The 6,945-nt window shown below is 49.5% G+C and overlaps 1 pseudogene; it reads left to right on the top strand.

The window, feature by feature from the left end:
* The first annotated feature begins 5,164 nt into the window (after positions 1-5,164).
* On the top strand, positions 5,165-6,137 carry LOC133069919 (olfactory receptor 6A2-like; annotated as a pseudogene).
* Positions 6,138-6,945: the final 808 nt, after the last annotated feature.

Raw genomic sequence — 6,945 nt, 5'->3', positions numbered from 1 at the left:
AAACACCAAAAGCAAGAACAAAAAAAGAAAAAAATAGATGAACTGGAATTCATAAAAATCAAGAACTTTGTGCATCAAAGAACACTATCAAGAAAGCGAAACATACAAAATGGGATAAATATTGCAAATCATATCTCTAATAAGGGTCTTGTATGTAAACTACATAAAAAGCTCTTACAATTCAAAAACTAAAAGACAAACAATCCAATTGAAAATGAGCCAGGACTTGAATAAACATTTCTCCAAAGAAGATGTACAGATGGCCAATGTGGAAAGATGTTTTGTGTCATCAGTCACCAAGGAAATGCAAATCAAAACCACAATGACATACCACTTCACACCCACTAGGGTGGCTATATATTTTTTAAAAACAGAAAATATCAAGTGTTGGTGAGAATGTAGAGAAATCGGAATGCTTGTACTTTTCTGATAAGAATATAAAATGGTGCAGCCTCTGTGGAAAATAATTCTGCATTTCCTCAAAAAGTTAAACATAAAATTCTCACGTGACTCAGCAAGCCCACTTATAGATATACATCCAAGAGAACTGAAAACTGGTACTCAAGCAAGTATTTGTACACAAATGTCCATAGTAGCGCTGCTTACAACAGCGAAAAGGTACGAACAACCCTAAGAGATGGGCAGAGAAGGAGGAGGTGGTGTACACTCACAACAGCATGATTCAGTCATAAAAAGGAGCGAAGCACTGATTCAGGCCACAACACGGACGACCCTTGAGAACATCAGGCTAAACGAAAGAAGCCAGACACAAAATGCTACATACCATATTTCAAGCAGCAAATAATCAGAATAGTATCAGATTATAAACCAAAATATGAAATAAATGCCCATGAGTCTATACTGATATAAATGAATGATTGGATAAAGAAAGAAACAAGTAGAAAAGACAAATTTTCCATGCAGAAGAACTGCAAGTAACTTAACTCTATATCTGTCTCTCAAGGAGGGAGAGTATGACCCTTAAATGTGGGCTGATGTAATGACCTCCTTCCAGAGAGGACAGTGTAGATGCAGGAGGGTGATGTGACAGGAGAGGACTCATGGCCTCAGCCCCGTGGTCAAGGTCAACAGCAGTGACGGTCCTGCTGACGGTGTGGATCTAGACACAACGTGATGAGAAGGGCAATTTATCTCCACAGTCTTCCTCCCAAAGACCCATAACCTCGGTTTAATCATGAGAAAAACATGAGACAAGCCCCAATTTGGGGACATCCTATCAAATAGATTACCAAACTCCTCAAAATTGTCCAAAAAAGTATGAGAAACCCACAGCCAAGTGGAACCTAAGGAAACATGACAACTAAATGTAATGTGATTCTGGATGGGACCCTGGTACAGAAAAAAAGACATTGGGTACAAACTAAGGAAATCCAAATAAAGTATGGACTTTGGTTGATAATGTATTATACTGGTTCATAAATTGTAACAAATGTACCCCCACACTAATACAAGATATTAGCATTAGGAGAAACTCTGTATGGAATGTATGGGAACTGTCTTACTATCTTCGCAAATTTTCTATAAATCTAAAACTGTTCTAAAATAATTTTGAAAAATTAAGGACTTCTGTTCATCAAAAGTCATCTTAAAGAAACTGAGAAAAGCTATAAACTGGAAAAAATATATTTGCAAAACGTTATAAAAATTATAACATACTGATGAAAGGAATCAAAGATGAACCAAAGAATAAAGAGATAGATCACGTTCATGGATTGGAAGACTCAATATTGTAAAGATGTTAATTCTCCCCAAACTGATCTAGATTATATTCAATTCCAATAGAAATTACAACAGAATACTTCATAAAATCAACGAGCTGAATCTAAAATTTATGGAAAGGCTAAGAAACTAAAAGAGCCAAAACTATTTTGAAAAACAAGAATAGTCAGAACATTCACACCAGCTGGTTTCAAACCTATAAAGCTGTCGTAATCAAGGCAGTGCAGAATCAGAGAGATGACAAACTTAGAGACAAACGGAACAGAACAGAACCCAGAAATAGACCTGTGGACACAGATAATTCGCCAACACAAGCCCATATTCTCAAGCATAAAATGAATCTCACAGGGCTCAGATTTATGCCCAGTGTGCTCTCTGATTACAAAGAAGTTAAAGTAAATCAACAACAAAAACATCTCCAGAAAATCTCCAAACATTTGAAAATTTTAAAACACTCTTCCAGATAACCATGGTCTACCCATATAATAGAACACACATCGTCAAAAACATGCTGACAGAAGTCAGACAAAGAGGGGATATTGGGTGGTTTCATTCTGTTACAGTCTAGAAAATAAGTAATCTGCGAAGAAAAGACTCAGAACAGTGTTGCCTCGAAGTGGGGGGGTGAAGGGTTGACTGGGAAGGAGCGTGCAGGGTGCTTCTACAGTGAAGGAAGTTTGTATCTTGAGGAGGTGCAGGTTCACGCATCTGTGCATTCATCAAAACTCATCAAACTTAGCATCTAAGGTCTGTGCACTTCACTGTGTAAATTACACCTCAATAAAGAAATTTAGAAGAGTGTATAAATAACGCCTGCAAGTCAATAAGAATGTGAGAGAAATGGGCAAAAGACACACACACACACTCATAGGCATCTCACAGAAGCAGAAACGCTCATTGATACTAACCATACCAAGAGCAGCAGAGAAAGACAATTCATAGTGCAACACTATTTTTACCCTCTCCACTGGCAGAGATTAGGAAATCCACCACACCATCTGTTGGAAAGGATGTAGTTTGATTGTAGGAGGGTAAGCCATACAGCCACTCTGAGGAGAGAACTTGGCATTTTCTTGTAAAGTTGCATGTGAAGATCACCCCAAGCGCTCCCATTCGTAGGTGTAGCTCCAAGAGAAATTCTGGTGCGTGGTGCTCAGGAGCTGTGCACAAAGGACAAAGCCACCAATTGTGATGCAGAGGCAGACATGATAGAATGTTATTGCTCAGGTGTCAGAATGAATGCAGAACAGCTACCAAGAAGAGAAAGAATCTTAGTACAAAAAAGCAAGACCCAGAAGACAGCATGTAGCATAATACCCTTTGTCATAACATTTGAATACAAGCAAAACTAAGCAATATCTATAATTAAAATGATTTAGGCAGCAGGGGAATCCCATGAATGGTCCCTGGAGAGGGAGGGGGAAGCTAGGGTCACTTAGTAGCCACTGTCTAGGTCTCAAGTTGAGAGTAGGTTTACCATAGTTCCATTATTTTACAACTAAATGAATAAATAAATGCCGTGCATGGGAAGGAAATAAAATGAATGCTATTGCGTAGCATCCACTCCCCTTTGAACCCCGGGCGAGGGCCTTAAGGCTGAGAGCCGGCTCAGGATGGGCCTCACCAGGGCCAGGGCACCTGCAGGGCAGGCAGCAGGCCAGACTCTGTTTATCCCAAGGGGAAGGCGGGAAGCCCCCACACCTTACCTCATATTCCCTTCTTACATTCCCTCTGGGGACCCTGCAGATTGCTCTGAGAGTCCCACAGGGGTGAGAATTCTCAATTAAAGTCCTCCAGAAAGCCAGGGGGTGGCAAGGCTACTAATGAGCACCATAAAAGCCACCTGGCCACGAGGCAGGGGGACCCAGGGAGACCCGGAGTGCTTCTCCAGGCCCTGGCTGGAGAACTGCAGAAACGTGGAGGAGGCTGGAGGTAACAGCCTGGTCTTGAGGCAAAGGGCCTGGGGGTGCTAGGCAGGCAGATTTTCCGAGTGCCCCCAACATACACCGCCAAGCTGCTCGGCCCAGATAGCAGGGCTCCTGGGGCCCCAGCCCTGATGCCCTGGGTCCAGGCTGGCACCAACCCAGGTTCTGCAGACCCTTTGCAGGCCCAGCCTCTTCTGCCACATCACTGATGGTCTCATGTCCCCAGAGACTGGGGCACAGCCCTCCAGCTGCTCTGTTCCCCCCCTGCACCCCCACTAGCCCTGAGCCCTCCTGCAGCCCCTCCCCACAGGGCTGAGCATTGCTGCTATTGGGGGGGGGGTGGTCTCCGAGCCCTTTTGAGGTGAGCCAGGAGCACCCCAGTTCAGCCTCTGTGCAGCACAGGTAAACATAGGAGGAACAGGCTGAGGGTTTCCCAAGAATTCCACCTGCCCGCAGGAATCCCCTCCACCTCCTCCAGAGGGGTTCTCTGGTCCTGCCAGTGAGGCGAGGGACTGAGGAGGCGTGGAAGCCCCAGAGGCCGGGAACCGGCTCTGCCCCAGCCTGCCACCTCCGACTGCCCACCTGTCCTTCAGACACCCAGCTCCTGGGTGTCCTGGTCCAAAAGTCCCAAACCACCCACCCCCTTAAAGGCTCTGAGTGGACTGCTTCCACCATCTCCCAAAGGCCACTTTCAAGCTCAGAAAACACAGGATACAGACCTCAGGCCAGCTCAAGACGGGTCCACGTGGGGAAATCAAGGTGGGGATGAACCTTCCCCCCCACCCCCAGCCCCAGGCCCAGATTTCGCTCACCCCTGGAGATCCAGCTAACCTTCTGATGGAAGTGGTGTCCTTCCTGAGGATGAGGGGCCCACATGGAGAAGGCCAGGGAAGTGCCTGGACACACAGCTAAGACAGCACACCAAGCATGCAGAACAGGTCTTCTCCCCTGCGGTGTGCACACATGGACCTGTGTGTGAGTGTGCATGTACATGGGTGGGTGTGTGTACCTGAATGTGTGTGTGTGCATGCACCTGGGTGTGTGTGTGTACCTGAATGTGTGCTTAGGTCCATGCACCTAGATATGTGTGTGCTTGTGCATGCACCTGGGCGGGGGGGGGGGGGGGGGTGTGCAGGAGTGCACCTGGGTGTGTGCATGTGTGCATGCACCTAGATGTGTGTGCATGTGCCTGTGCCTGGGTATGTGTGTGTGCACGGGCATGCACACTCCCACATGTGGCTGTGTACGCGGTGCTGGGACAGGGAGCAGTGCACACCTGAGAGCTTCCATGTGAGAGTGGACGTGAGAGGTGTGCTTGTGCTCACTGGTGTGCAGGCAGGCCCCCTGCCAGGGCTTTGTTCAGGGTGAGGGGTGTGCTGGGTTAAGGACATGGGTGTCAGTGCTGCAGCAGCTTTGAGAAGGGGTTACGGTCCTCCCACCCAGCTCTCAGGACCCAGTCTCCCGCCCAGCACACATCACACCTGCCTCTCTCCACTGTTCCAAGGTGCTCAGAAGTGACCCCCCTGCCAAGAGGGCTATGAGCAACTCCACGAAGACGTCGGTGACAGAGTTCATCCTGCTGGGCTTCCCAGAGCTGTGCCACATGCAGAGGCTGCTGTTCGGGTCACTCCTCACCATATACATGGTGACCATCCTGGAGAACCTGGTCATTGTGGTGACCGTCAGAGCCAGCCGTCGACTGCACACACCCATGTACTTCTTCCTGGCCAACCTGTCAGTGCTGGAGACCCTCTACACCTCAGTCACCATCCCCAAGCTGCTGGCTGGCCTCTTGGCCTCAGCAAGGACGATTTCCTTCTCAGGCTGCCTCACCCAACTCTTTGTCTTCCTCTCCCTTGGCTCCTCCGAGTGCTTCCTCCTGGCCACCATGGCCTATGACCGGTACCCGGCCATCTGTCGCCCCCTGCACTACCCAGCCATCACGGACTCGAGGCTCTGCCTGCGCCTGGCCCTCAGCGCCTGGCTGGGTGGCTTCCTGGCCTCCTGCGTGTCCACAGCGCTCATCTCCCGCCTCAGGTTCTGCGGCCCCAACGTCCTCAACCACTTTTTCTGTGACATCTCACCCCTGCCGCAGCTCTCCTGCTCTGACACCACCACCATCGAAGTGCTGGACTTCGTGGCAGCCGTAGCTGTGCTCGCCACCTCCCTGCTGGCGACCGTGATCTCCTACACCCACATCGTGGCCACGGTGCTGAGGATCCCAGGAAGGGCTGGCCCTTGACGGCCTTCTCCACCTGCGCTTCCCACCTGACCGGGGTGGCCCTCTTCTGCAGCACCACCACCTTCATGTACGCCCGGCCTCAGGCCATCCGCTCCTTTGACCTCAACAAACTGGTGTCCGTGGTCTACTCCGTTGTGACCCCACTGCTCAACCCCATCAGCTACTGCCTCCGGAACCGTGACATCCACGAGGCCCTGGGCAAACTCCAGCGGGCTCCTGGCCTCTCCTAGCACCAGCAGCAGGAGGAGGAACTTCAAACCCTCCCCACCCTGCCATCTGCTCACCGCCACCAGCCCACGCACCAGGCGGGCCCCAGCGCTCTCCCACCAGCACAGCCAGCGAGCTCCTCTCCTCCCCCCTCACCCTGAGACACAGTAGCAGCAGCCAAACGCCAAAGGCGCCAGCTGCTGCTCTCAGGGAACTTCAGCACCAGAGCCGGGGACAGCTCCTCAGCCCAGGGTGAGCTGGGCCCGGCTCTCGGATGCATTTTAAAATTGCTCTCTGGTTCTTCTCACAATTTCGCTCTTCTCCATCACATTCCTGGTCTTGTTTCTCTCCTTGCACGTGTACAGGTCCTTGCATTCTGTCCGTGACCTGCTTTCTGCACTGGGCTGTCTTCTGTCTAGACTGCTTTGTCACCATGGTGTCTGCGAGCTCTTATCCGGCACGTGAATCCCTCTTCTTTGAACTGCTTTTTCAAAATTTGTTTAAATTTGACTTTTATCCTTTTGTGTGAGCCCCTGAGTTCCTTAGCTTGCTTGGGCTGCCATAACAAAGCACCACAGGGACGTCTCTGGCAGTCCAAAGGCAGGCTCTGTGCTTCAGTCCTTGGTTGGGGATCCAAGATTCCACAAGCTATAAGGCACAGGGAAAAAACAGTACCACGGACAGGCTGGCTCAGACACCAGAAACTCATTTTCTCACAATTCTGGAGCCTGGAATCTGAGATAAGGTGTCAGCAGGGTTGGTTTCCTCTGAGGCCCGTGTCCATGGCTGGTACCCAGCCATCCTCATGTGGTCATCCCCAGGTGCATGTCT

This window comes from Dama dama, chromosome 15 (genome assembly GCF_033118175.1).
Source record: "Dama dama isolate Ldn47 chromosome 15, ASM3311817v1, whole genome shotgun sequence".
In the NCBI taxonomy this organism is placed as follows: Eukaryota; Metazoa; Chordata; class Mammalia; order Artiodactyla; family Cervidae; genus Dama; species Dama dama.
Note: the sequence above shows the minus strand (reverse complement) of the source record. Positions and strands in the feature narration are given on the sequence as shown.